Source organism: Bacillus rossius (genome assembly GCF_032445375.1).
Source record: "Bacillus rossius redtenbacheri isolate Brsri chromosome 4 unlocalized genomic scaffold, Brsri_v3 Brsri_v3_scf4_2, whole genome shotgun sequence".
Classification (NCBI taxonomy): domain Eukaryota; kingdom Metazoa; phylum Arthropoda; class Insecta; order Phasmatodea; family Bacillidae; genus Bacillus; species Bacillus rossius.
In genome coordinates this window covers 3328027-3348769 of record NW_026962011.1, presented here as the reverse complement: position 1 = coordinate 3348769, position 20743 = coordinate 3328027, and the positions used below count along the sequence as shown (strand labels likewise).

The 20743-nt window shown below is 38.8% G+C and overlaps 1 protein-coding gene across 1 annotated transcript in view; it reads right to left on the bottom strand.

Moving 5' to 3' along the window:
• The window catches only part of LOC134542214 (plasminogen activator inhibitor 1-like), a 64530-nt gene extending 48105 nt beyond the window's left edge, over window positions 1–16425 (bottom strand). The window contains exon 1 of the mRNA XM_063386293.1: window positions 16368–16425. The gene's annotated coding sequence lies outside the window, so the exon portion shown is untranslated. The remainder of the gene's footprint in view (window positions 1–16367) is intronic.
• Window positions 16426–20743: the final 4318 nt, after the last annotated feature.

Genomic DNA, 20743 nt, shown 5'->3' with positions numbered 1-20743 from the left:
TTGCTGTGTTTTTATTTTCTCAAACCTGTCACTTTAGTGGTACTTTTTTAAAGTATTAAAGTTGTTTGGTATCGGTCAGGGATCGAACCAAGGACCTTAGTCGATCTATTCAATCAGTATATAGATTACAAATTTATTTAATGAATTTTGAACTTTTTCCCGAATCTCTAGCATTAAAATTACGGATTTCAAAGATGGCGACCATAACGGTAATTGCAACGGTGACCTTATAATCCATGATGGTGCTTCTGTCTCGAACAGGTGGTGCAATTATTACTTTAAATTAAAAAAAATTACAAGTCCAAATATGCATGTAATTTTTATATATACCTTATTTAATTTTCAATCTGGTAAATTTCTCGATGGCCGAGCGGTTAAAGGCGTATGTTTTCCAACCTAGAGATCAGAGCTGCGATGGTTCGAATCACAGCGTTTCCAATATATTTTTCATAAAAAATTAAATTTAAAATGTCGATAAGGTTCATAATAGCTATGGTAGGTAATGGAACATCGACCTTATGTGATGAGACAGGGCGAAGCTGGCGCTCTCTAGGAACAAACGACAGAAACAAAGTCGACAGTATCCAAGATGGCGGCCTGCGGCGGAACAGAAAAAAACATGAGCGCCGTTGGCGCTATCTAGGAACATACAGCAGAAACAAAGTCAACGATATCCATGATGGCGGCCTCCAGTGGAACAGAAAAAAGTCAATATGGCGACGGAGACGAATTTTCCATCATAATGAGTGGGGCGCTCGATTTAAAGATGGCGGATCCAAGATGGCCGCCATGATCTACTTACCCCGTTACGTTATGTCCCGTTACACTGTGTCCCGTTACGCCGGCTGCATGCACGAAAAAGTGTCACGTTATGCTGTGTCCCGTTACGCCGGGTGCATGCACGAAAAAGTGTCACGTTACACTGTGTCCCGTTACGCTCATCCAAGATGGCCGCAGTGACGTCACAATCCAAGATGGCCGCCGTGACGTCAGAATCCAAGATGGCGGACCGACAATCACAATCCACATCCTGCATCCTGATCCAGTAGCCCCTATTATATACTACTTTTAATATTTTTATTTCTTGTATTCTGATTTCTAAGACTTAGTTCTTGTAACTTGTGCTTCCAAAATGTTCTTCCTTTTTTGATGGTGCTTCCAAAATGTGCTGCCTTTTTTGATGGTGCTTCCAAATGTGCTTCCTTTTTTGATGGTGCTTCCAAATGTGCTTCCTTTTTGATGGTGCTTCCAAAATGTGCTGCCTTTTTGTTGATGGTGCTTCCAAATGTGCTACTTTTTTTGATGGTGTTTCCAATATGTGCTGCATTTTTGTTGATGGTGCTTCCAAAATGTGCTGCCTTTTTGTTGATGGTGCTTCCAAAATGTGCTTCTTTTTTTGATGGTGTTCCCAAAATGTTCTTTCTTTTTGTTTATGGTGCTTCTTAATGAGTTTCCCATTCTTTGATGGTGGTTCCTTTTTGTTGATGGTGCTTCCAAATGTGCTGCCCTTTTGTTGATGGTGCTTCCAAATGTGCTTCCTTTTCATTGACGGTGCTTCCAAATGTGCTGCTATTTCGTTGACGGTGCTTCCAAATGTGCTGCCTTTTTGATTGTGCTTCCAAATGTGCTGCCTTTCTGATAGTGCTTCCAAATGTGCTGCCTTATTGATTATGCTTCAAAAATGTGCTGCCTTTTCGTTGACGGTGCTTTCAAATGTGCTGCCTTTTTTTAGTGTGCTTCCACAATGTGCTGCCTTTTTGTTGATGGTGCTTCCTTTTTGTTGATTGCGCGTAGTAAAATATGTAGTGACTGAATATTTACTAGTTCAAAACCTCTTGGTGTTACTAAAATATTTTTCAAGGTCACTTGGTCCTATAGTATGTATAAAAATTTCACGATGGTCTAATTGACTGTAATTAGCTAAAGACGAAGGTTATGAGGTCCTGAAATGACTAGCCTATACGTCTGATATTGTCATGACTCGGTCTCTTGGTTTGGAGACACTTGGCCTGTACGTGCGGCTTTGTACATGGACGATTTATAGGTTATTTAGATTATCGAAAAATTAGACTTTTATGTAAGGCATAGCGGTACTGTATTTAATTCGTTGGTCAGGTACATTGTATTGAGTTGTTTTTCGTAGAGTGAATGATTAATAAATTCCACGAAAGGTAATGGAAAATAAAATATTACATATATTTAATATTTAGTTACACCTGTCACTGGTCAAGAATCGGACCGAGGACAGGAATCCATGGGTTCAATATGTTAATTAATGAGCTATTTATTTAATGAATTTTGGATTTTTTCCAGCATTTCTAGCTAAATAATTACAAGATTTCAAGATGGCGCCCAAATTGAAAGATGGCCGGCACTTCAGTAATAATAAATGATAACTGCACTGTAGCGGGTTAGAATAAAACTAGCATGATGGTAAGACGAATACACACACAATATGGTGTCCTCCAGCAGATAAAAACAAGATGGTGGCAATGACCACTAGCAGGCAGTAGCTCCTGGTAGCATGTACTGAACATTAAATGTCGGATCAATGATGGTCGTCATTTTCAAAGTTTAATATCAAGGTTAAGGTAAATTTCAAGGTCAAGGTCAAATTTTAAAGTTAAAGTCAAATTTCAAGGTCAATGTTAAATTTGAAGGTTAACGTTAATTTTCAAGGTTAATGTCAAAGTTCAAGGTCAATGTCAAAGTTCAATGCCAACAGTCGAGGTTAAAGGTATGGTGAACACATAATTATTATACTAACATGTCGCCAATTCTCTCTATCAGACGAAAACAAGATGACAGTCTCCAGCGGACGAAGACAAGATGGCGGACATGACATCATACCAGCTGACGATATATACCTTGGTATTGGTGGTGGTAGGTCTGTCTGTAGTTGGCCTCTGTGGAGGAAGGATCTGATTTTTTTTTGCTCTTAGCAGTTTCGAACCAAGTATGTAAATTGATCTAATCAATCATTATTCTAGTAAGTTAATTTTTTGATGAAGTTTAAATTTTTTTTCATTAAAATCTGATAATAATTAAAGATTTTCAAGATGGCGTATAAATTTTAAGATGGTGGACATGACGTCGTACTAGGTGATGATATATATGCTATGAAACAAGTGGTGGGGGTCAGTCTGCCAGCAGCCACAGTGAGGGAAGGCTTGGTCGCCATTTTTATTTTTTTGCCCTCACCGGGTTCGAACCGAGAACTCCGAGCTTCGTGCCGTAAATGTAATTTTTTTAAAATTTTATATTAAAGTTTAATTAATTGATTTTTTTTATAAATTTTAATTTTTTTTACCATTAAAATCGGATAATAAATAAAGATTTTAAAGATGGCGGCCGTAACGGTATTTGCAACGGTGACGTCATAATCAATAATGACGTCAGAGGCTTATCGGAGACTGTAGACATGGATGCTTAAGCCTCTATATGGACTTTTTCAGCCTCTGGTATTTTTATGGACTAAAACAGGAAATTTTTCCTCAAAATGGTAATTTTTGAGTCATTTTGAGTCATTTTTAAGGAATATTGAGGAATTTTTGAGTCCAAGATGGCCGCCGTGACGTCAAAGAGGTCGGTCATTGACCCGGCACCAAGCACCACAGCCTGAAGCCTGTTTCAGTACCGGCTATTACACACTACTTATATTCGTTAGTTTTTTTTTTCTTCCTTAAGATTGTCGTTGAATTTTTTTCTAGGCTGAATTTTTTTCATTTGACGTTGAATTTTTCTATACTTCCTTATGCTAGTATTTTATGTATCTAGTATGGCAGAACATTCATTTAATTAAATTTAACGATATTATTTTTTTTTTAGCCAGTTTAACGTTTGCCAATTCCATCTTCAACATGGCATGCATATAGTTTTTTTAAAGCTAAGGGAAAAAAATGCATAATAACATTTCTAACTCGCATTTCAAATCGATTAAGGGCCTTGCCTACCTAGGCCTTGCCTACCTAGGCACACGGAGAAAACCACCATAACATTGACAAGAGTAATCGGAAGCACACGGAGAAAACCGCCTCAAGTTTTCTTTAATGACATGAAATTACAGAAAAAATTAATAAAGAAATAACAATAAAAACGAAAAAATACAAAGGATTCTGGCTTGTACTAGAACTCTAACTTTGCACAACAATGACAAGTTCACAAGCTAGCAGAATCTTTTGTATTTTTTCGTTTTTATTTTTATTTTTTTATTAATTTTTTCTGTAATTTCATGTCATTAAAGAAAACTTGAGGCGGTTTTCTCCATGTGCTTCCGATTACTCTTGTCAATGTTATGGTGGTTTCCTCCGTGTGCTACTGATTATTCTTGTCAATATTATGGTGGTTTTCTCCGTGTGCTCCTGATTATTCTTGTCAATATAATGGTGGTTTTCTCCGTGTGTTCCTGATTATTCTTGACAATATTTTGATGGTTTTCTCCGTGTGCTACTGATTATTCTTGTCAATATAATGGTGGTTCGCTTTTAGTGCTTCTCATAATTCCTGACTAGACATCTGATGGTTTTCTCCGAGTGCTTCTGGTTACAGATGAGAAATTGATCTCCGCATGAAGGACTTTTTACCTAATGAGTTATGTCATTTTATCCTGTGATGCAAATAAATTGTTAATTTCTGGTACTTTATCAGAACTGACATTTTTTTATAAGGTGGATTTCAAAAAATAAAAAAAAACATTACTCAGTCCAAAAATATCTGATAAGACGGAAGAGAAGCACTATCACGAAGGACGGAACTTTCTTCTCCTTGATGTCTAGCGAAGCCTTCCTTCTTTTGCGATCATTAGTGAGCATCCCGCATACCACATAAAATAAATAATATTTACCTGCAAGCAAAAATGTGTCTTCATCTGTTGTTGACAAGCAGAACTACTTGCATCAATTTGCTTTGCATTAGATAACTTAACTTTCGTTGATGAAATATTAAAAAAATTCTATTTAAAAAATGGTTCCAATTGAAAATCTGTCAGTTTGTATCTAACATTAGTCACAGAAGCTACCATGGATCATGGTTTGTTATCTGCAGCTGAATCGGAAGGAATCCGCTGTAGATACTGTGGCAGGGATTTTGACATGAGAAGGAATGCTAGACGTCATGAGAGGAATGATTGTGCTAAAAACCCACTACACTAAATGTTAAGCTGTAATCGGTGTAGCAGGTTGTTAACACGAATTAACAGCTTAAACAGACATGATAGAACATATAAAGCCAAGCCTACTTACGGCATAGAGGACATCGATGGATCCACTAGACTAAAGAAGAGTGATCTGCATTACGACAATAATTTTCCTTGTCCTGAGCCTGATGGTATTAGCTCACCCGATCGTGACGAAGAACATAAATTGAAGGATGCTGATGGCTTCGGGAAGACTGAAACTAATGGAAGTATCAACACCGTGAAAAGCGAGAATACATTAAAGCCTATATTCAGTAGATCCTCCATTCTTTGTAAAAATGATGGACTCCTAAAAAGGAAGCAAGAAGCCGATAAAGACACTTCGACATCATCGATAACGAATTCATACGGTAATCTGGGTGAAGAGGATGTCTTCTGCAGTGATTGTTACAGTGACTCTGAGGCTGTTGACAAAGGCATAGACTGTGATGAAGCACCTAAAGCTGACAAGATCGAAGAATGTGGCGGTGTCCTGAGACCGAAACCATGGAAACGACGTTTTATAATAAATTATTTGATAATGCTTATTATGATCACTGGAACGATTGTGATATTAAAAGTATGTGTAATAAACAAGCAAGTAAGATGATGGTAGAAGAGATTGATTACACATCATGGAAAGATCCAAACATATTGGTTGACCGGCTAAGACTTCTTCATGGCTCGCTTTGTGCAGGAAACTATTCGTGCATCAAAGAAATATCCTTTATACTCAAAGAACTGAGGAAAGCTGGCTACATACAATAATGGCTTCTTTTACTTGTATTTGTGTAATGTTGAGAGATAAATTAAATATTGAAAGTAAAAATTTAATGGTTTTATTTCTTGTATTCTGATTTCCAACTAAGCCTGTGTTTCCGCTACTGTATGTGTGTACGTTCCGTTTCCTGTGTGTACTGTTTGTACATTCCGTTTCCTGTGTGTACTGTGTGTACGTTCCGTTTCCTGTGAGTACTGTGTGTACGTTCCGTTTCTTGTGTGTACTATGGGTACGTTCCGTTTCCTGTGTGTACTGTGTGTACGTTCCGTTTTCTGTGTGTACGTTCCGTTTTCTGTGTGTACTGTGTGTACGTTCCGTTTCCTGTGTGTGTACTGTGTGTACGTTCCGTTTCCTGTGTGTGTACTGTGTGTACGTTCCGTTTCCTGTGTGTACTGTGTGTACGTTCCGTTTCCTGTGTGTACTGTGTGTATATGTTCGGTTTCCTGTGTGTACTGTGTAATCATTACGTTTATTGCGTGTCAATTGCATGTATTGCGCGTACATTGCTTACATTTCGTTTTGGAGCCGAGTAGACTTATATCCTTTTAGCTTCTAGACGTGTAGTTTCCTAGCCATGCGGTCTTTTAGTCATGCAGTCTCGCAGCCATGTATAACTCGGAACTAGCTAGATCCTTTAAGACTCGTAGCCTTGTAGCCTCGTAGTCTCTTAGACTCGTAGCATTGTAGCCCAATATCATTGGAGCTGTTGAAAGAAAAGGCAGTAGGAGCATTTGGAGCTGTTGGAGCTGTTGGAGCTGTTGAAGCTGTTGGAGCATTTTGAGCTGTTGGAGCTAAGAAGTAGTCGTTGCACGTCTATGCAGGACTAAATGTTTATAAGATTCTGGCTTTCGCAAGTGATCCTGTAGTAGGATAGAAATTGTGTAGTAAATATTATGTTTGTAAAAGAATTTGTGGTGTTTTATTTCTCGAACCTTACACATTTCTGGTATTTAAATTAAATTTATTTAAGCTTCGTCCAGGATCGTGCCAAGGACCTTTGTCGACCTAGTTAATCAGTATATTGTTTGCAAATTTATTTAATGAATTTTTAACTTTTTCCTGAATTTCTAGGTTAATTATTACGAATTTTCCAAGATGTTGGTCTTGATGTCTGGTAGGATGATGGTAGTAGAGGATTTAAAGTCTCTTTAAGAATGTTGAACATGGTTTATTGAAATTATTATTTTTTTCATAAAATTAAACATTATTGCATCGATCGAGTATCGAACCAAGGACTGGAGCGGATCGAATCAATATGTAAATGAATGAGTGATTTTTTTGATGAATTTTGGATTTTTTTCCCGCTTTTCTAGCTACATTATTACACGATTTCAAGATGGCGCCCAAATTTCAAGATGGCGGGGGCACCTCGGTAATAAATGATTACTGCACTGTAGCGGGTTAGAATAAAATTATCCAGATGAAAATGTACTCTATAATACGAGTATACACACAAGATGGTGTACTCCAGCAGGTGGTAGCTCCTGGTAGCATGTACTGAACATAAAATGTCGGATCCATGATGGTCGACAAGGAAAAGGTCAAATTTCAAGGACAAAGTCAAATTTCAAGGTCAAGGTCAAAATTCAAGGTCAAGGTCAAAGTTCAAGGTCAACGGCAAACAATCTTGAATGTCTTCATCTAGCTGCAGGTACGCCGGTAGGAACTTGTACACGTATCTTATCTCGTGAGGAGCGTATACCAGGAGAAACTCTTTAGGTAAGTACGACAACTCCGTCTCCTTATCCATTGCTGCAAGCGTGCGCACTTTACCATAAGCTAAGATGGTCGACAAGATCTTTGCTCCGCTCGCACAACACGTAAACATCGTCTTTACTTCAGGCTGGGAGATACTGCAAAACTGAAGGCTCCCGGGTCCGGCAGCCGGTATTTATACCCTAAAACAAATTAGGGGTGATAGGGGTAGGGGTGGGAATGAGGGTAAAGAGAGGGAGGGAGGGGAAAAACTAGAGTAGTAGTGGAGGGTGGTTTTTACGATAAAAAATAAATTAAAAAGGGTTGGTGGGGGAGGGGTGGATCGTCATGTGCGATAAATAATAATAATTTAGGAGAGGGGAGAGAGTGGTTGGGTAGGGGAGGGGGGAGGGGGTGTTTGTAATTTCGTATATGTGCAAGGTAAAAGTGGTGGGGGTCAGTCTGCCAGCAGCCACTACGGGGGAAGGATCGGTCACCATTTTTATTTTTTTTGCCCTCACCGGGTTCGAACCGCGTACTCCGAGCTCCGTGTCGTTAATGTTTGTTTTTAAAATTTTTTTTTAAAATTTCATTAATTGAATATTTTTATAAATTTTAAAAAAATTTTCGTTAAAATCGGTTAGTAAAAAAATGATTTTAAAGACGGCGGCCGTAACGGAAATTGCAACTATGACGTCATAATTCGAAATGGCGGAAAAATAAATTCCTGAATGTTCGAGAAAACAAAATTACGTCATCCAAAATGGTAGATCCAAGATGGCGGATCCAAAATGGCCGCCGGGGTCAAGGTAAAGGTTAAAGGTCAAGGACACGTACATCTAAGATGGCCGCCGTGACTTCACAATCCAATATGGCGGTCGGCTCCTCGGCTCCTCCGCCTGGAGCCTGTGCCCGAACATACATTTACATACTACTACTAACAATTTTCCTTTTAAATATGTCATTAAAAATAATTATATATATATATATATTACACTAGATCGTCTTCTTCACAAAATCCTGGCTACGGGGCCCTGTTGAATTACTCCTCCAGTTTCCTTGAATTGTGTCGTTGAGTTTGTTCGTCTTCATGACCTTGCTGTCGAAGAAACGTTAGACTCGAGTAAAACAGTAAATAAACAGAAGGCCCCATTTTTCCTCCAGAAGCTCTGACGCAATGGGGAAACCGGGAGATGCGCACATCTCCGAAGTATCTCCGGACGCACCCAGCCGCGCCAGTATCGCAGACACCAACAAGAGTCGCTATCGACGGTCGGAAAAAAAAAAACCCTCTCGCGTCGGGCGGAAATGAAAAGGACCATCTGTCCTCTTCGCAGTTTTCAGATTATTATTTTTTATTATTACTGCTGTGGGAGTGGCATTTAATGGCCCCGCCTAGTCAGGGGTGTATTTTGTGTTGGTGAGGCGGGATGATAAGCGCGACGCTCACTGGTGCTTCTAGCGCGGTGTCGCCTCTGAGCTGGCGCGCTGTTTTCTCGTAGTGCGCGGGGCAACTGAGATATTTGAGCGCAAGTTCGTCTAGTGCTTTCAAGAATTTGTACCGGGTGTTTCATGCCTAAAAACTACTCGTTTTAACACCATTTTCTCTCTTTCAAAACTACAATTTAAAACAAACGAAATACGTGAACAGAATTACTCATACGCCCTCAGAGTATCTTTAAAAAAGTCTTTTCGTGAACAGACACCACTCGGATATCTGGAGCAGTTTCCAAATCGCGTGGTTTCTGCATGGAGATCATCTGAAATCTCCGTGTGCCCACAGTTACGACTGTCTTTACGGTGCTCGGGCGTGGAGTCTATTTTATATTTTATAAATGTCTCATTTTATTATATTGAAGTAAAAACACTTACTCTATTAGTGCAAATAGATATATTCAAGGCAATAAATGCGATATTATTAAAATGTAATTAAAATATAAAGTCTTAAAATTTTGATTAGCGTTTAAAATCTAATTTTATTTAATCGTTGGCTCAATTCATCCATGTTTTTTGAGACTGTTTTACAATAAAAATTAATGTATTAGTTAGCTTAGTATTTAATTAGATACACTCAACTCTTCTTTTACTGTTATCATAGTTATGCATGAATATTATTTTATTTATTCTTTTATGATAACTGAAACTGTGTAAGTACGTACAAAAAAGGCGTTTGTCACCGTTAATCGCGCGGACGAAATTGCGGTGCTCTGATTGGCTGTTCAAAATGCTGCTGTTTCTGCTCGGCGCGATTTCCGCACGCGTGAATCGTATAATACTCACTTGTATATGCAAGGTTTCTCGTGAAACGTGCGTAGCATTAGAAACTGCCAAAGATTACATGGCCTGTTCGAACCGCAAGTTTGTCATATCCCGAAATTTAAGTAGCAATGAATCACGTAATAGGTCGAATAAAATTTAAGAGTTCTTAAACACTGTTTCTTTAAAATCACTAAAATACTATTGTATATTATTAAATCCGAACGTCACTGATATATCAGTGTTTTTTTATTAATAAACATTATTACACTGTCTTGATACACTCCCATACTCCCATTCCATTCCCTTACTTAGCCACAATGGTCATGAGTGTTAACCGGAAAAGAGGAGAGGGGGGTTATCATCAAGTAAACACTTATGATCTGCTGATTTCAATGTTTTACAGTGGAACTCGATTTTACATTTCTACAATAAATCTTGTGGCAGCGTGATTAGATGCTGCGTTTGAGGAGCACATTTATAAAAACTGTTGTGGAAGTTGTTGTGCTACTCAGATGTAAGTTTAAGTAATTATTTGAATTTAAGTATTCATATGGATATTCGTATGTTGTGTTGTGTATTCTTGTATTTTTGTCCTACTATTTATTTTGTTCTTGTAATTGTTTTGTTCTAGTATTTGTTATGTTCTAGTATTAATAATGTTACTGTATTTGTTTTGTACTTGTCCTAAATGTTGTGCCCACCGTTGGAGCCTTGTGCTGTTGGTGTGGCATGTTACAAATCCAATAAAAAAATAAAAAAATAAATAAAATAAATTATACGCATCAAATTATCACTGGACACACCAATAAACGATACGTATGTATGTATGTGAGGATACATACATACATACATACATACATACATACATACATACATACATACATACATACATACATATTTGTGTAACTATTCCTACTAAGATTATAATTCCAAAAGTAAGTCTTTCTAACTGTTCCAGTTTAATGGCTCGACTGGTTTAACAAGCTCCACAAAATTTTGATTTCATATTGCTTGTGATATGGTAATGAACTTAAAATTGTTTTTATTGCAGTAGATCATGAAATTTCCCAGGAATGCAATAATTGTTCACAAAGCTTAAGGGCAAGTGCTTATTTCAGTTAATATTTACAGCATCAAAAGGAAGTGTGAGAGAATTAAAATTATGGCAAATTTTTTATTCACAGTTCTATCAATAATGCATTCCGAAATGAGCATTAATATTTTTGATCAATTATTAGTTACTTAAATGGTGGTAGACTTTGGAAATCTGTTTATAGTATGAGCTATTTATACCAAGCTAATTTTAACATACTGTATTTCTAATTGGGAATTTTTTAATATCATTACATATCATTTAGGTAAAATTTTGTTTCATCTTATTTAATAAGCGAGAGGTATGTGTTAAATGAAAACAAATTATACCACGTGGGAGGAACAGCAAGGCTAAGTTAGTATGTGTATGTGTCTAAAAAATAATTTTCATGTATTTTAATGCTGTTAAATCTATTTCAAGGCAGAGAATTTCTATAAAGATTTAAATAATTGTCAGAAAAAAATTATCTGCAAAGGAAAAAAGGAGAAAATTTTGACACTTTAACATAATTAAATTTATTCCATCCAACAGATTCCTTTATTAAACAGTTTGTAACAAATATTTGAAAATACGAAATCAAACTGAAAACACTGCATCACTCTATGTATATGTATGTGTGTATATAATATATAGTGTATGTATGCACATACATATATGTACATAAGGGAATCAAAATTTGTGAAAGTTGAAATGGGGTTTCAGTTCAATAAATTTCACCACTTTTGTGTACAATGAATTTCTTTATATCAGTTATTAAAATCTTGTCAGAGCTTCTTGGCTATAAATAGCGTTTAAATACATAAAATTAATTTATCATTAATTTTTATATTAGTATATTCAAATTTCCCGTCACATATTTGAAAGTCCCGACGGGCCGTAGTTGGCGCAGTTAGTTCATTTAGCTACCGCTATAATGCGCTTCAGAGATTGTTTGACCATACAGTAGATGGCAGCAAAGTCGCGCGTTTTAATCTGGGTACAAAGAAAGAGCATTAACTTACCAGTCTTCCTCTTGTATAGTCTTTGGTGAGCTCTGAAACGGATGCGGGCTCTATCCAATGAAAGTAAAATTTTGTGAGTTTTTCTAAAAACTACTATTTCAGGCAGACAATTGTTTTAATTTGTATGCATATTCATAATCAGCACGCATTTTCAATTCGATTTTAATATATAACACTAGTATTCGCACATTTAGTTCAGGGATAAAACTTGTAAACATGGCCGAGTTTGTACCGCATCGAGTTCCCTAATTCGGATCGGTTCATTTTTTATTCGAAAAATTAATTCTTATTTTGAAACAAACAATAAAATATACTCATAAGTGTAAACGAGTTCCTTTTAAGGGTGTTTGCTTATAACTTGGTATAAATTACTTTGTCGTGGTTGCTAGTCGCTGCCCTCTTCTTTTTAACCCCCCTTCCCCCCCAAAACCCTTTGTACTTGTACCCCTAAATGGTCCGCCGTCGAACATCCGTGTGCTGCGGGTGGAAATCTTCCAGGCAAATTCTCGTTGGCAGAAGCAGTGGAGTGTTAGGGGTGACCCCGTTACCGCTCACGTGACAACCACCCCTCTTTCAGATGTGAAAACCGAGCACAGAAAGTGCAGGCGGAAGGAGCACGGAGCACACCTCCACGAACGTCGTCTTTCCACCGCACAGCCGCGCCACCAGGAACGTCACTATGCCCGAGCACGCACCGAACATCGAAAGTGGACTTAGTTTCTGGGACTGGTAAGCTCGACTTGCATGTTACTTTGGAAATCGGACTTAGCCCAGTCTTCGAGGAGGCATCCGAAACTTTTCTGCGGAGAGCAACTTAGCGAAGAAGGTAATCTTCTGCATTTAATGCGTCAACGTCAACTCGTGGACCGAGTTGTGAACTCGTCGGGCAAAAATTGTGAAAAGTCACTACCAATTTGGGACCTATGGAATTTTGACAGTAGCACCTAAAGTGTGTGTGTGTTGATGTGCGTGTGAGGGTGTGTGTGGGGAAAGTATGTGTGTGGGGTGTGTGTGTGTGGGTGTGTTTTAGTGACTTTGTTTATTATTGTATCAAGATGTTTAAGATATGAATCAATATCTTCAAGGTGGTCTATACTACACAATATAACATATCTGGCATATGCAAGTTTGATTCCTACAACTGAAGATCAAACAATTTTGTTTCCTTACTTAGCAAGACTAGGTCCTTCCTATTCTCTGTTAATTCAAAAAAAAATATGAATGTAGATGCAACTGCCTCCATGAGTTAGTTCAGTTCTACTATAATTTGATAAAATAATGCAATTTGGTATAGGGTATAATATAAATGCATCATTATTCAACCAATGTTCAGTAATGCTTATAGTATTTGGTTTATGTAGTAAGTACGCGTTTTAACAGAATAGTGTTTATCAATATGGCGAGGAAATGTGTTTATTTCGAGTTACTGCATATTTTGTTCTAAGAGAAATAAATAATGTAAAAAATTTATATAACAATTATAATTGATACCACAAACCATAATCTGCAAGGCTAGTATTATATATTGCGTTGTTAATACTCACTGAACACATATTTCCTGTGAAGCTTTATGTTTGTTTGCGTTTAAATTAACAGTTTTTGGACCAACACTTTTAGTATCCTGCCGCATCATCTCTGAATATATTTGTCGCCGTTAAGCGAATTATTCGTTTGCGCTAAGTGAAGTAAAACAAATTAATTTTTTTTTAAAAGGCATTAATTATTAAAACATAGCTAATTATATAAAACGTTCTGGCATGGAATTTTTTTTCTAATATGCTGCTAACCTACCTACGTGTGTTCAAAACAATAAACACGTTCGTTCATTCGTCCCCTGTTTAAGGGCAAAGATAAATTATTTCGACGGTTGGTTTTAAAAAACATCCAGATCAGCATAATGTATCGTAGAGACAAGAGCAATGGCTGTCATCCCGTGGCAATGTAGGCGAGTGGTTCGCTGCCATCCAGTGGCAAATTCGGTGAGTGGTTCGCTGCCATCCCGTGGCAAGGGGGTAGGTGGTTCGCTGCCATCCAGTGGAAATGGGGGTGAGTGACTGACTGCTATCCCGTGGCAATGAGGGTGAGTGGTTCGCTGCCATCCAGTGACAATGTGGGTGAGTGGTTAGCTGCCATCCCGTAGGAATGGGGGTGAATGGTTCGCTGCCATCCAGTGTTAATGGGGGTGAGTGGCTCGCTGCCATCCCGTGGCAATGAGGGTGAGTGGTTCGCTGCCATCCAGTGATAAGGGGGTAAGTGGTTCGCTGCCATCCGGTGGCGATGGGGGTGAGTGGTTCACTGACATCCAGTGTCAATGTGGGTGGGTGGTTCGCTTTCATCCAGTGGCAATGGGGTTGAGTGGTTCGCTGCCATCCAGTGGCAATGGGGGTGAGTGGTTCGCTAACATCCCGTGGCAATGCGGGTGAGTGGTTCGTTTCCATTCAGTGACAATGTGGGTGAGTGGTTCGCTGCCATCCAGTGTCAATGGGGGTGAGTGGTTCGCTGCCATCCCGTGGCAATGGGGGTGAGTGGTTCGTTTCCATCCAGTGACAATGTGGGTGAGTGGTTCGCTGACATCCCGTAGGAATGGGGGTGAGTAGTTTGCTGCCATCCCGTTGCAATGAGGGTGAGTGTTTACCGCCATTCAGTGGCAATGTGGGTGACTGATTCGCTGCCATCCCGTGGCAATGGGGGCGAGTAGTTAGCTGCCACCCAGTGATAAAAGGGTTAGTGGTTCGCTGCCATCCCGTAGGAATGGGGGTGAGTGATTCGCTGCCATCCCGTGTCAATGGGGGTGAGTGGTTCGCTGCCATCCCGTGGCAATGGGGGTGTGTGGTTCGTTTCCATCCAGTGACAATGTGGGTGAGTGGTTCGCTGCCATCCCGTAGGAATGGGGGTGAGTAGTTCGCTGCCATCCCATGGCAATGAGGGTGAGTGTTTACTGCCATTCAGTGGCAATGTGGGTGACTGATTCGCTGCCATCCCGTGGCAATGAGGGTGAGTGTTTCACTGCCATTCAGTATCAATGTGGGGGACTGATTCGCTGCCATCCAGTGTCAATGGGGGAGAGTGGTTCGCTGCCATCCAGTGTCAATGGGGGGAATGGTTTTCTGTCATCCCGTGGAAAAGGGGGTGAGTGGTTCGTTTCCATCCAGTGACAATGGGGGTGAGTGGTTCGTTTCCATCCAGTGACAATGTGGATGAGTGGTTCGCTACCATCCAGTGGCAATGAGGGTGAGTGGTTCGCTGCCATCCAGTGTCAATGGGGGTGAGTGATTCGTTTCCATCCAGTGACAATGGGGGTGAGTGGTTCGTTTCCATCCAGTGACAATGTGGGTGAGTGGTTTGCTGCCATCCCGTGGCAATGGGAGTGAGTGGTTCGCTGCCATCCAGTGTCAATGGGGGTGAGTGGTCCGCTGCCATCCTGTTGCAATGGGGTCGAGTGGTTCGCTGCTATCCCGTGGCAGTGGGGGTGAGTGGTTCGCTACCATCTGAGGGCGACGCGAGGAGAAGCTCGCGACGAACAGCGTAGCGCTGGCATAGTCCAGTGGGGCGGCGACGACAGAAAACACATTAATCATTATTCCCGCCCGAGCGACCAGCTGACGGGCCTCTGGACCGCGGCGATACGGCGTCCTACGCGCGTCCCTGCGGAAAATGGCCGGCGCTTCAGGCTTCGCGGCGCTCGGTTCATTTTTCCCTTGGCTCCTCCACTCCCCCCCCCCCTTCCCAGACAAAAAAAAACGTTAGGCAGGGTTTATAAACTACGCAAGATCCAAAAAGTTAAATAGAAGCAATTTGAAATTCGCACTTATAAATTACGAAAAACGCAAAAAATAAAACAAATAAAAAATAAACGCAAGCATCCAGCTTCAACTTCTTGCGTTTCGTCTTGCGTTTCCATCAACAATGTTTTACGTGAAATGTTCCAAAATTTTAAAAGAGAAAGACGTCACGCATAAGGTTACGAATGTATTATTTCACACACATCACTTTTTCAGTCATTAAACTTTAACAAAATGAAAGCAAATGTTGCTTTGAAATAACTATTAATAATTTCACGAATTTTCCCTAGAAAAAATTTATGAAATGAGGCTTGATGAAGAAATTCTTTTTCGTTATTTTTTAACAGTTCAAGTCGTAGGGTTGGCGATGTATTGCGACTTTCATTTTTTCTAAAGTACCGTATTTATCTTACGTTTCGTTTTTTTTCTTGCTTGTTACGTCGTTGTACTCTTACGTTTCTCGCGAAGTTTATAAACCCAGCCTTAGGCCATTTCCTCTTCACCGGAATTTCAAACGAGCGTCGTGTCGCCAAACCAAAACCACACAGAACACTAGCTCGACTCGCGAGGTGGTATCGGATACCTTCGCTCCACTGGGTCCGTGAAGGGTCGCGGGCTCTTCCTGGAAATGGCGCGCCAGTCCCGCCGGTGACTTTTTCCTCGCAGCCCGCCGCGTCGACGCCACAAACGAGTTCACCAAGTCCACGGCTTCATCAAACACAGTTGCATCAGCAGCCAAGTGCAACACGCGCAACAAACAGCAAACTCCATCGCAGGAAGGTCAAAATTGTTACATTTACACAGAATCGCGTTTACAGAGCAGCGGAGTGTCTTCTTATTGCCACAATGCCATGATGCTGCAACATTTAGACTTCACTGAACAGTCACATAAAATACCATTAGCTGATTCACGATAAGAAGTTTATGTTATGAATTTAATTTATAGCTATGTAAGTGTTGTTTTTTTTTTAAATTTCGAATTCTTCATTTAAATGTTTGTATATTTGATCAAACATTAGTAAAAATTAACTAATGCAGAAGAGTAATAATTATTTTTACGTCGTTACTGTTACAGAACCACTTTAATATCTGCAGTTAATTATGTTTTGAATTAAGTATTGCATTAGCAGTAACTCACACACTGCAAAGTTTAAAAAAATTAATTCAATGTTTTGAAATTAATTACATAAATCCTTTTGACAGGCTGTTTTACAATGCTTTCTTACAACTGTAAGTCTGTGGGAAAATTATTGGGCGTCCTTTGCAGATGAACATGGTACAAATTCAGTAAATAGTTATTATAATGCAAATAATAATTGCATGAATAAATTGAACTAATTATTTGTAGAATTTTTTTTTCAAATATTCAGCCATGAAAAAAATTGATTGCTTATTTAGATCAATTTTAACAGTACGTTGTCAATTTGGATTCACGTAAAGAGAAGTATGCGACCTAAAATTTTATTAATAAGCTACTTAGCACCAATTATATCCAAACGAAACGTCGACGAAAGTGGTAAATTACCACCCTGATACGTTTTATTATTTGTTTCAAGTCTATGTTTAAATTAATTTGTTAGTTTTATGTACCTATAGGATGAACTATTATTAAATTTTACACCGTTCGAGAAACGTTATGCACTCCCTGGTTTTATTTACAAACATGTGACTAACAGTCAAAGAATCACACATTTCATCACACCAAAACACACACACTACTGTAAAAACCTAACCAAAACAAAGCCACAAAGCTGGAAGTCTTGCATATCATAGCAAACTTGAAATATAACTTGGTGGTGCCATATATGTTGTTTAATAGGGCCTGTACTATTTCAATATTTCTGATGACTAAATGTAAGTTTTAAAATGGATAATCATTTAAGGGTAATTGAAAATAACTGCAATTTTAACAAGCAGAATTGAAATAAATAATTGAATACGGAATTGAAAGCTTTTATATTTTTGTTTTGCAGGAATGAAACCTTTAATGCGATCTGCCACACATCGGCAGTAGAGCCTCCAGTCACTCGGAAAGCAATCCGACCGCGACTACGGACGCCTGGATGCCAGGCGGGGTCCTCCCCCCTCCCTTACCACTCCGCCCGCTAACGAGGGACGCACGTGGCTCGCATCCCTGCCGCAGGCGAGCTTGTCTCGTTATCTTCCTGTTAGCTACGCCGCGCGCGCACCTGCGGCTCTTAATCCATTATCGACCTTATAGCCGCGCCGGCGAGCCACATGCCGACAACGGTCGGGCTTCAGACCGATCCACGCTCTTGACGGGTTATTGAACGAGTAGTTAGTTGTGACGTTGTGAGGACCCTAAGACGCCCGTTGAAAAATGATTAATATAACAAACACTTTAATTTAACGTACATGAAATATTTATCAAAAATTACATTTCTTTTAAAATACTTAGCAAACGCAAATTATTCCTGATATATATGTATATATATACATATGAAATGATGAAAAAATATTTGACAAATAATTGTTTTAATAAAGACCCTCTTGAAAAACTACTCGCGTGTTAATTGTCTCTGGTCATTCAATAATCTTCCTTGCTGTGGATTCGATTCAATATACGCCAAAGCCAGACTTGAAACACTGGATCGTGACAAAGCCACATACAGTTGGCCGTGTTAAAGTGCTGAGGTTCTGCAAACAGATGCCAACGTGATACAAATGAACAATAAAAGATGTATTTCATTATTTCATTATTCATTGCATGTAAAGGTCATCTCAAGCAATGCTTCTCATTTCATGTATGCTAAAAACAGGGTTTAAAATGGTAGCTGTAGACTATTTCTCTCCTTCAGCCACCTTATTTCCAGTTCCCCACACACACAGACACACACATACACCAACACATTCGTACAGTGTTACAGAGTCAGTCTGAGTCAGTGATAAGCGTAATTACTATAGAACGATTCTTGCAGAGGACTGACAAATAGTGTATTAGTCTATTAGGTACATTTGCTTATAGATCGCCAGTTCTTGGAACAATTTTCTGTGCAAAAATCATGGAATTAAACGAATAGACGAAGAGAGAAATATTACAGTTCCTTTTTCCAAAATGACACATCCAAGAATCTCATCGGGATGATATGTTCATTCACCGTTTTCTGTGCGAAAATCATGGAATCGAACCAATAGATGGAGAAAAAAAAATTGCAATACCTTATTCAAAACTGACCCATCCAAGAACCTTATAGAAATGATGTGGTCATAATTCATTAGTCTTTTACCTTCCCGGACACTTGGAAATGAATTGCGCGTAAACCAAGTATATTTTCGCGTTCCTGAAACCGTTTCCTGGGCCAAAATCATGTAATTGAAAAATAGATGCAATGATAAAAAAATTGTGGTTACTTTTTCTAAAGTGCACCATCAAGAATCTCCTAGGGATGATATGGTCGAAATTCTTTAATCATTCACCTCCCCGGTCTTGCGTTCCTAGTAAAGTTTTCTTTCAAAAATTATGGCAAAGAACAAATAGGGGCAGAGATAAAAGAAAGCTGTTTATTTTTCCAAAATGACCCATCCAAGAACATTATAGAAGTGATATCGCGGAAGTTCATTAGTTTATTCGATCTCCGAACCTTTGTAATAATATGCCGCGTAAACTAAGTCATTTCCCCGTTCCTGGAACCGTTTTCTGGGCAAACAACATGTATTTTAAAACAAATAGAAGCAGAGATAAAAAATTGTGGTTACTTTTTCTAAAGTGTACCATCCAATAAACTACTAGGGATGATATGGTCGAAATTCTAAAATCTTTTAATTTCCCGGTCTCTAAGAAATGAATTGCCGCGTAAACTAAGTCTATTTTCGCGTTACTGGTAAAGTTTTATTTGCAAAAATCATGGAATCGAACAATTAGATGCAGAGATAAAAAATTGCTGTTCCTTTTCCCATAGTGACCCATCTAAGAACCTTATAGAATTTATATGGTCGAAATTCATTAGTCTTTTACCATCTCGGACGCTTTGTAATAAATTTCCGCTTAAACTAATTATATTTCCGCGTTCCTGAAATCGTTTACTGTGAAAAAATCATGTACTTGAACGAATAGATGCCGAGTTAAAAAATGCGGTTCCTTTTTTAAAGTGTCCCATCCAAGTACCTCATAGTTGTGGTAAAGTCAAAATTCATTTGTCTTTAACCTTCCCAGACTCTTGGAAATAACTTTTTACCTAAACTTAGTTTATTTTTGCGTTCCTAGTAAAGTTTTCTTTGCAAAAATTATGGTATCAAACAAATAGGGGCAGAGATAAACAAAATTCTGTTCCTTTTTCCAACTTGACCCATCCAAGAACCTTATAGAAGTGATATGGCCAAAATTCAATAGTTTATTCCATCTTGGACCCTTTGTAATAATTTGCCGCGTAAACTAAGTCTGTTTCCGCGTTCCTGGAACAGTTTGCTGTACTACAATCATCCATTTGAACGAATAGATGCTGTGCTAAAAACATTTTGCTCCTTTTTCTAAAGTGTCTCATCCAAGAACCTCATAGGGATGATATGGGCGAAATTCTTTTGTCCTTTACCTTCCCGGAACATTGGAAATTAATTGACACGTAAACTAAGTCTATTTTCGCGTTCCTGAAACAGTTTTCTGGGCAAAAATCATGTAATTGAACCAATATATGCAGAGATAAAAAATTGTGGTTACTTTTTATAAAGTGTACCCTCCAAGAAACTCCTAGGGATGATATGGTCGAAATTCGTTGGTCTTTTAACTTCCCGTATCCTTGGAAATAAGTTGCCTAGTACACTAACTTTATTTTCGCGTTGATAGGACTGTTTTCTGTGCAAAGATCGTGTAACTAAACGAATAGATGCAGAGATAAACAATTGCAGTTCCTTATTCCAAAGTGACCAAACCTAGAACACTATCCCACTAATATTATAAATGTGAAAGTTTGGATGGATGGATGTTTGTTACTCAATCACGCC